A 10,000-nucleotide genomic window follows, 5' to 3' on the forward strand; every position below is an offset into this window, starting at 1 on the left:
GAAAACCTGGAGGATGGAAAGGTGATCTATAGCCTCATCTCTAGAGATGTTTTGTTGCTATGGCATGTGTGTGACCCATTTAAAAAAAAAACCCATTTGTAAAACGAATATCGAAGCTGCCTCTAAATCTGCAAATGAAGATGAGTCGATAAACCACTTGTTTTTCGTATAACTATACATATATTCATTTATTACTGATTTCATTCATTGAGCACGGATACAATAGAGGTACAGCCATTCACTGTTTGACATGTCTGCACTGGTACAGAACCTAGCAATCAGAAAACGGGTGAAACTGTCTTGAGAATTAGCATACAGTACCGAGGCTCCCATGACCAAATAAAGGCTAACCTCGATAATCAGCCTAAATAATGCAGACTACAGCAAAATGACTGACTTTGAAAAGGGAATGAATGTCCGGAAGGAGTAGCGTAACCAGCTTGAAATGCTTCTCCAGACCTCTAACTAAAAGAAACCGGGAACCAGCAGTGGCATCGACTCCTTTCGAACTGGGATCTGATCGCAGCTCGTGGTGTCATAACACTTCCGTATCTGATATTGGACCAAGCACATCAGGGGAGAGCGCGAACGCAGTCCCCCACTACCAGAAATTATGCAGTCGAGATTCCCACATTTGGGGAATTCGCAGGGGTCAGCACAGCCGGAGTGCAATGGTTGAGCCTCGCTCTGGGTGAACCTCCTTCTTGATCAAGGTATCTCCCCTGCCAGGTAAGTATGAGCTGTACAAGCCCCTGCAATCGGACCGCACCCACAGCACAAAGCGCGAAGCCTAGGCCAGCTCCTCGCCCCGCACACCACCGCCTCCTGCTGGGCCCACTCTTTCGCACACTCACACGCCACACTAACACTCAAAAGGGTGGGCAAAACGAGAAAACGAGCGCGCCGTTTCCTACACATCTGCAGTCGCCAATGCGCATTCGCAGCATGTCCCGGGACGTAATTCGGCCTCATTTGCATAACACCAGACCGGCAGATCGCTACGCAAGCTCGCGTCGTGCGCCTGCCACACACCGAACAAACACCGGAGCCTTTTCAGCAATTTCCAAAAAACGGGCCAGCTCGCCTGCCCACAAGGTTTGTCTCTTACCCGCTCTCCAGAGCCTGCTGCCTTCTGTGCTGTTCTCTCGGCACCGCTGCAGCGCACACAACTCCTGCAGCGCGGGGAGAAAGTTTCCACGCCCCGCCGCAGGGAAGGCTCGCTCCGTGCGCACACGTCCTTTCAATGCCAGTTCAACAAGTGCTCCGCATTAGCAGCGTCGGGGCTCCGGCGTGTCGCACCTCACCTCACCTCGCACAGCCCCCTCCTTGAATGTCTGGCGCTGGGCATGCCCCGCCCTCCTCCACCTTATCTTATCGCGTGTGACCACCGACAATGGCCACAATGCCGGGGAATGGCACCTGTAAAGTGTTAATTGGGGCACAGGAACAGCCCGTCTTGTCTCGGGGGCCGGCTTCAAAGACAATACAGCAAACACAGCGGGGCGGGGGAAGTAGACGACACGACACATGCAGGTACATTCAGCTCCGGCGGGAACGAGTCATTTGTCGGCCTTTTCAAGTGCTGGGAGCCGAGTAATCCTTCGCTTGTATCGTTTCACCCCGGTGACTAGATCTCACCCTGCGACTCTCGACTGGGCTCACCCACAGCAGCCCAGCAGGTGTGAGCCTAGCCAGCACCCGGATGGGAGATTCCCCCCGGAAAAGCTCAGGTTGCTGCTGCTCCTGCAAGACGTGTGACTAGTACCAGTAGGGAGCGCTCACCCTGCGGTCTGTGTGGCTTTCTTATACCCCAGCATCCTGATGGCGACACTCTGCTGCACAAACAGGCGCCGTCCTTCGGGGGAGGTGTAAAACCGAGGTCCCGACCCTCCTTGACCATTAAGAAATCCCAGGGCGTCTCTCAAAATGAGACGCCGCGGGTGTCACTCTGGTGTTAGTGTTCCCCTTTACCAATCAGTCGGGGTCTCCTCCTAATCCCCGTCTCATATGTAACAATCAATGACGAGGCCCCCCTGTCCCGCTATATTGCACTTGTCTCCTGGCCGCTGGCTGGCGCCGTGAGATTTAGCACTCGCGCAAGAGATCGGGGGCAGAGCGCGAACGCGGTCTCCCGCCCCCCACAAAGCTTGCGCTCCTGGTTCCCTCTCAGGGCTCTGCAACACAGCGGAAAGGCAGCGAGAAGGAGCCTCTTGCTCTGACGCCGCAAGGCCACAAGAGGGCGGAGGTGCCGCGCGCCCGGCCGACGTGTTGGACTGGTGCGCTTTATGTGCTGAATTAAACACGCAACAGCCCAGAAATGTTTTGAGTGCTGTGCATTGGAGGTTTTTGTCTTGTGAAGACTTGCCTTGTGCTCCTCCGAGCAGTTTGTTTGGTCTCCTCCAGTGCGGGACAAGTCAACACAAGGGAGCACATTCGCCAACATCCAGGTACACAATGCGATTTGGAAAGAAACTCCTTTCCAAAGAGCTGCACACGAACGATCCTTCAGTCCCGCTCGGGGGGCGCGGAGCCCCAGCCACACACAGCTTCAAGTAGCGAGTCAGGCGCCATGGCTTTTGCTTGCGGCCACACCACCCTGAATGTTCCCGATCTCCTCTGATCTTGGAAGTTAAGCAGGGGTGGGCCTGGTTAGTACTTGGATGGGAGACTGCCTTGGAATACAAGGTGCTGCAAGCTTTTGCTCTCTCGGCCAGCAGGGGTCACCATTGGTACCGTAGGTTTTGAGAGGAAAACCTGGAGGATGGAAAGGTGATCTATAGCCTCATCTCTAGAGATGTTTTGTTGCTATGGCATGTGTGTGACCCATATAAAAAAAAAAAACATTTGTAAAACGAATATCGAAGCTGCCTCTAAATCTGCAAATGAAGATGAGTCGATAAACCACTTGTATTTCGTATAACTATACATATATTCATTTATTACTGATTTCATTCATTGAGCACGGATACAATAGAGGTACAGCCATTCACTGTTTGACATGTCTGCACTGGTACAGAACCTAGCAATCAGAAAACGGGTGAAACTGTCTTGAGAATTAGCATACAGTACCGAGGCTCCCATGACCAAATAAAGGCTAACCTCGATAATCAGCCTAAATAATGCAGACTACAGCAAAATGACTGACTTTGAAAAGGGAATGAATGTCCGGAAGGAGTAGCGTAACCAGCTTGAAATGCTTCTCCGGACCTCTAACTAAAAGAAACCGGGAACCAGCAGTGGCATCGACTCCTTTCGAACTGGGATCCTATCGCAGCTCGTGGTGTCATAACTCTTCCGTATCTGATATTGGACCAAGCACATCAGGGGAGAGCGCGAACGCAGCCCCCCACTACCAGATATTATGCAGTCGAGATTCCCACATTTGGGGAATTCGCAGGGGTCAGCACAGCCGGAGTGCAATGGCCGAGCCTCGCTCTGGGTGAACCGATTCGATTTTTAAGAACTTTATTTTCTTTTCACAAAAAAGTACAGGACATCACAATTTAGAAAGCTTTACATTAATATACATATTTAAAACAGTATAAATGATCACATCTCATTACATTTTGACACGGTACCAGTTACATAGCAACAATTTCTTTTTTTCTGGTGCAAATCACATTCTTTACTTAAACATGATAATGTTTTTCACAGTTTCTTGAGATATTGACCTATGCTCTCTATTTCCCACAGATTTTCTGCTTCCTCCCTCCCTTCTCTCCACAGATCTCTGAGGTAATAGTTCTCTCGGGTGATGAACAGGGCCAGGCTACCTGCTGCCTTGACTGGGACCTCGATGCCTTTGAACAGCCCCATGTTCCTCACTCTCCACAGGGCGTCTTTCCCACTGTTCACCACGGCCCAGATCCTGTCAAACACGTCAGGAGGAAGTTTGACAGGAGAGATGCCGTATATGACGAAAGCAGCGGTCAGGGTAAATTGGGGCGAGAGAGCTTGCAACCAATCTTCAAACTGTGCCCAGAAGGCCTTAGCAAAAAAGCAGGACCACAGGAGATGGGTCACAGTCTCCTCCTCGCCGCAGCCCACCCTAACGCAGCGAGGGCTGGGGGTGAGGCCCCTACGGTACAAGAAAGTTCGAACCGGTAAGCACTGTTGGACGACACTCCAGGCTAAATATCTGTGAATGTTGCACAGAAACTTAGAGGATGTGTGTTTCCACACCTTCCTTGTTTGGGCTGATGTTAAAATGCCCACAGGGGTCTGCCTATTGTTCTGGGGTGCAACGAAATCTTCCAGTTTTTAGACGCTGACATCTCGGAGGGGAATATGGCCAATTGGGTGAGATCTTAGAAAACTTTTAACTGTCCCATAAATTGCAGGGCATGTGTCAGAGAGTGGGACATCCAGCTTGGGTCTGACACCCCACACTCTGAACACCTCCCTACCTATCCAGAGCCTGGAAAAATAAGTCCAGGTACGCGCTGCAGGTGCTGTTGCAAAGCCTCTCAGCACAGAGGCCAGGAAAATGCACAGCAGCTTCGTAGCAATATCTGGGACAGACTTCCCCCCTGAGGGTAGCGGCCTGTACATTATTTCCCTTCTGAGTCTTTCCTGCTTCCCACCCCATAGAAATTGAAACATCAATCTCCTCAGCACCGCCGCAACACGGTGTGGGATTGGGAAGGTAGAAGCCAGAAAATTCAAGACAGGCAAGAGCTCAGCTTTGATGACCAGCACCTTCCCTGTCATGGTGAGGTCTCGGTCCTTCCATTGCATCAGTTTTTTGTTTAAGATTGGCAATTTGTTCTGCCAATTTTCTGTTCCCATCTCTTCTCCAAAATACACCCCCAGGACCTTGATTCTCTTCTCTTGCAGCCTGAGATCATGTCCTTCTTTTGGCTCCCTCCAGTTCTGATAAAAAATCTCACTCTTAGATTTGTTAATTTTTGCAGAGGAAGCCAAAGAGAAACGATCACAGCACTGCAGAGCTCTGCTAATTGAGGCATTGTCAGAGAGGAGCAGGGTGACGTCATCCATGTATAGAGATGTCTTTACCTCTCCTCCCCCACTTCCAGGCACTGGTATCCCATTAATGGCCTGATCCTGGCGCAAGGCACAGGCTAAGGACTCCATAGCCAAAACGAATAACAAGGGGGATAATGGGCAGCCCTGCCTCACCCCTGAACAGACTTCAAAGGGGCGTGATCTATTGCCATTAACCATTACTCTGCTGTTGCTACCTGTGTACAGCAGGTTAATCCACTTTCTCATGATGGGGCCAAACTTCATGTGCTCAAGTATCGATGTTAAGTACTGCCGGTTTAGGCGGTCAAAGGCCTTTTCTAGGTCTACACCTAAAATGCACAGAGGGAGGGAGCGATCCTCCGAGTACAGACAGACATCCCTCAACAAGGCCAGGTTGTCGCTCATCAGGCGTCCTGCTATCCCACAAGTCTGTTCTTTCCCTACCAGTGAGGCCACTACATTTTGTAGGCGCAGGAAAAGGGCTTTGGACAGGATCTTAGTGTCCACGCCTAACAGGCTGAGGGGTCTCCAGTTCTTTATGTCATTCTTTGCTCCTTTCTTAAACAAGAGAGAGATAGTGCCTTCTCTTAAGGAGTCAGGCAGCAATTCTGTCTTATAGCTTTCCTCGAATAGGAGCAGTAGCGGATCCTGAAGCAGATCCCAAAAGGTGCAATAAAATTCTTTAGGGAGCCCGTCAGCACCCGGAGTTTTCCCCTTCTGTAAGCTCTCCATAGCCTGTCTCAGCTCTTCTACTGTCAAATCCCTCTCTAGTACTTCCCTGTCTTCTTCACTCAAAACGTTTTCTAGCTTTGAGGTGAAAAAATGAATTTCTTCATCCTTTACCTCTGTAGAGCTGTACAGTCTTGAGTAGAAGGCCTCGGTGCAGGAGAGGATAGCACTCGGCTCTGTTCTCTCTCGTCCCTCCTCATCAACTACACTTTCCATGACAGACTTGGAGCCTACCACTTTCCTGAAAAAGAAGCGAGTACACTTCTCATTTTCTTCTAAGAACTGCACTCTGCTTCTTAACAGCACTCCTCGACTACTTTCTTCGGCTATGCTCCGGATGTCCTTTTTTAAAAGGGTGATATCCTCGAGCACATCGAGGCCACTGTGCAGCATCGTGTAGAGACGCTGCAGCTGCCTCTGTTTCCTGGCTAGCACTCCTCTCCGTCTGGCAGCAGCCTTCCTTCCCTCAGCCATGAAAAAGGCCTTTGTCCTCACCTTCACCTCCTCCCACCACTCTCCTACTGACCCGTACAGACACTGCAAGGACAGCCACTGTGATAGTTTCTCCTTGTAGCGGGATACTACCCCCTCGTTCTCTAGCAGCTTTGTGTTGAGTTTCCAGAGGCCTGGGCCAAAGACAGTCCCGCCCTGGAGTTCCACTCTACACCCTAAAGCCTGATGATCTGAGAAGAAGACAAGCTGAAGAGTGACCCCAACAACTTTCACTCTCGCTGAGACAAAGCAATAGTCAATTCTGGAGCTGCTATTCCTCCCTGACCATGTATATCCTGCTGTTGTGGGATATATACATCTATATGTGTCTGAGAGTTTAAAGTCTTGAACTAAGTTTTGCAGGGCCAGTGAGCTGGAATCCAATTTTATCGGAGAGCTAGACTGCCTGTCTGTGTGCTCTAAGATACAATTAAAATCCCCTCCCACTATCACGTCTGTGCTACATAACAATAGGGGAGAGAGTGCCTTGAGTAGCTCCACCCTTCCTCCCACGTCAGTAGGACAATACACATTGATTAGCCGCAGGTTAACGGTCCCCCATTCCACATCCACACACAGCAACCTGCCATCTATGACCCTCTGAATACTTTTCAATTTGAAAGCCCATCCTTTGAAAAGAATGGCCACGCCAGAGGCTCTGTTGTTATTGTCCCCTGACCAAACAGAAGGCCCTTTATCCCACCTATCTTCGAAGCTTTTATACCTCTCTTGATAGGCTAAAGCACACTCCTGCAACATCAACACATCTCCCTCTCTCTGCTGGAGGTAATCAAAGACAGACTGACATTTAACTCTGTCATTGATACCTCTGGTGTTAAGAGAAATTATGTTTAGAGCCATATTACATAAGAAAGTGGAACCAGTCTTTACAAAACACATTTCTCTTCTGTCTCACCTGTTACCTTCTTCTTTTTCTTTTTCTTCTTACCAATTTCCTGCCAGCCATCCTCTGAATGAGCCTTCATCAGGGTGGCAGCAGTAAAAGCGTTCACGGAGTCCCTTTCAAGGAAGGGGGTAGAGGGAGGGGTGGAGGGGTTCCAGCTGTCCCCATCGCCATGCTCTCCTTCCTCCTCGCTCGGGGAGAAAACAGAGTCATTTTTCCTTTTCCTCACGTCCAGCTCCTGGGAGCACTGAGGGGAAAGGGGTGCAGCAGATGCACCAGTCTCCTCTTCCCCCTCACCCACCAGCTGCTGCAGATCCTCCGTGATGGACTGGATGGAGGAGAGGAGGGCGTCTGTAGCACTTGCAGAGTCTGGGAAAAGCAGCTCCGCTGAATCCTGGGTATCCTCGCTGGACCCGCTCCACCGGGGGGCCCCACACTGGCCCTGGTTCTGAGGAGCAGGAGTGGGGGAGGGGTCCTCGCTGTTCTCGGGGGTTTTCAAACCCTCGTGCTTGTCTGGTGCAGTCTGCGGTTGTGGGGGCGTAGTGGATCTTTCTTCCACCGGCCCCGGAGCCACAGCAGGACTGATCCTGGCTGGAGGCTGAGAGTCTTTGTCCAACAAGGGTTCTTTGTTTGACTTGTTGTTTGCTTTGGCTTTTCGGGCCGGTTTGGCTGAAACAAGCACTGCCTCATCCTTTCTCATTTTGAGTTTATTGGCGTAGGCGTGAGGGCAGTTCTTAAAAACGTGTCCTTCCGAGCCACATAAATTGCACTTTGGCAGCATTGAACAGTCAGAGGCTAAATGTCCCTGTTTGCCACAGGTCTTGCAGCATTTCACAGTGCAGGACGATGCCAGGTGTCCCACAGCACCACAGCGCCGACACACCTTTGGTTGTCCCACATAAAAAACATAGCCATTGCAGGCGCCCAGCCGGATTGTAGAGGGCAGGTGCCTTAAGCCTCCATTTACATTGTCCGGTAGCAAGCGAACCTCGAATTTCCTTGCTCCTGTTTTTATACCGTCAACATCTCTAACCTCAGTTCCATGGTGGACGGTGCAGTACTGGTTAAGCCAGGTGTGAATGTCCTCCGTCTTTGCCAGTTCCGAGAACTTAACAACATGCACAGTTTTCCTCTCTCTCTGTGTCAAAGGCTGCAAGTTGATCTTCTCAAGAGCAGGAACTTTCCCTCTTTTTGCCTCAAACACATCCACACATTGTTCAAACAGAGGATAGGTAGCAAATACAACCTCAAATGCTTTCTGACCTGGGAGAGCGAAGATGAAATCCAAGTGCCGAGGTTCAAAGCCAAGTTCCTTCTGCAACACTTTTCTGCTGAACTGCATACGATCCATGAAGAGATCATCCAAAAGCTCAAAACGCACAGCATTCTTGCGGGATCCAAAAGTTGCCATTTCGTGAACTGCAAAACAAACACTGCTTCCACAAAACAAGAAAACAATCCAACAACGCCACCTACAAGCTGATCAAGGTATCATCCCTTCCAGGTAAGTATGAGCTGTACAAGCCCCTGCAAGCGGCCCGCACCCACAGCACAAAGCGCGCAGCCTAGGCCAGCTCCTCGCCCCGCACACCACCGCCTCCTGCTGGGCCCACTCTTTCACACACTCACACGCCACACTAACACTCAAAAGGGTGGGCAAAACCAGAAAACGAGCGCGCCGTTTCCTACACATCTGCAGTCGCCAATGCGCATTCGCAGCATGTCCCGGGACGCAATTCGGCCTCACTTGCATAACACCAGCCCGGTAGATCGCTACGCAAGCTCGCGTCGTGCGCCTGCCACACACCGAACAAACACCGGAGCCTATTCGGCAATTTCCAAAAAACGGGCCTGCTCGCCTGCCCACAAGGTTTGTCTCTTACCCGCTCTCCAGAGCCTGCTGCCTTCTGTGCTGTTCTCTCGGCACCGCTGCAGCGCACACAACTCCTGCAGCGCGGGGAGAAAGTTTCCACGCTCCGCCGCAGGGAAGGCTCGCTCCGTGCGCACACGTCCTTTCAATGCCAGTTCAACAAGTGCTCCGCATTAGCAGCGTTGGGGCTCCGGCGTGTCGCACCTCACCTCACCTCGCACAGTCCCCTCCTTAAATGTCTGGCGCTGGGCATGCCCCGCCCTCCTCCACCTTATCTTATCGCGTGTGACCACCGACAATGGCCACAATGCCGGGGAATGGCACCTGTAAAGTGTTAACTGGGGCACAGTAACAGCCCGTCTCGTCTCGGGGGCCGGCTTCAAAGACAATACAGCAAACACAGCGGGGCGGGGGAAGTAGACGACACGACACATGCAGGTACATTCAGCTCCGGCGGGAACGAGTCATTTGTTGGCCTTTTCAAGTGCTGGGAGCCGAGTAATCCTTCGCTTGTATCGTTTCTCCCCGGTGACTTGATCTCACCCTGCGAATCTCGACTGGGCTCACCCACGGCAGCCCAGCAGGTGTGAGCCTAGCCGGCACCCGGATGGGAGATTCCCCCCGGAAAAGCTCAGGTTGCTGCTGCTCCTGCAAGACGTGTGACTGGGACCAGTAGGGAGCGCTCACCCTGCGGTCTGTGTGGCTTTCTTATGCCCCAGCATCTTGATGGCGACACTCTGCTGCACAAACAGGCGCCGTCCTTCGGGGGAGGCGTAAAACCGAGGTCCCGACCCTCCTTGGCCATTAAGAAATCCCAGGGTGTCTCTCAAAATGAGACGCCGCGAGTGTCACTCTGGTGTTAGTGTTCCCCTCTACCAATCAGTCGGGGTCTCCTCCTAATCCCCGTCTCATATGTAACAATCAATGACGAGGCCCCCCTGTCCCGCGATATTGCACTTGTCTCCTGGCCGCTGGCTGGCGCCGTGAGATTTAGCACTCGCGCAAGAGATCGGGGGCAG

At 51.6% G+C, this 10,000-nt stretch overlaps 2 non-coding genes and 1 pseudogene across 2 annotated transcripts; 1 reads left to right on the plus strand and 2 right to left on the minus strand.

The window, feature by feature from the left end:
• Positions 1-573: 573 nt before the first annotated feature.
• LOC148825988 (U1 spliceosomal RNA) lies at positions 574-737 on the minus strand. The gene has a single exon (XR_016092630.1). It is a non-coding gene; the product is annotated as a U1 spliceosomal RNA (small nuclear RNA).
• Positions 738-2,578: 1,841 nt separating this feature from the next.
• Positions 2,579-2,697, plus strand: LOC148825989 (5S ribosomal RNA; annotated as a pseudogene).
• A 624-nt stretch (positions 2,698-3,321) lies between these two features.
• On the minus strand, positions 3,322-3,490 carry LOC148825990 (U1 spliceosomal RNA). Its single transcript, XR_016092997.1, has one exon. It is a non-coding gene; the product is annotated as a U1 spliceosomal RNA (small nuclear RNA).
• Positions 3,491-10,000: the final 6,510 nt, after the last annotated feature.

Source organism: Atractosteus spatula, chromosome 10 (genome assembly GCF_055471065.1).
Source record: "Atractosteus spatula isolate fAtrSpa1 chromosome 10, fAtrSpa1.hap1, whole genome shotgun sequence".
Classification (NCBI taxonomy): Eukaryota; Metazoa; Chordata; class Actinopteri; order Semionotiformes; family Lepisosteidae; genus Atractosteus; species Atractosteus spatula.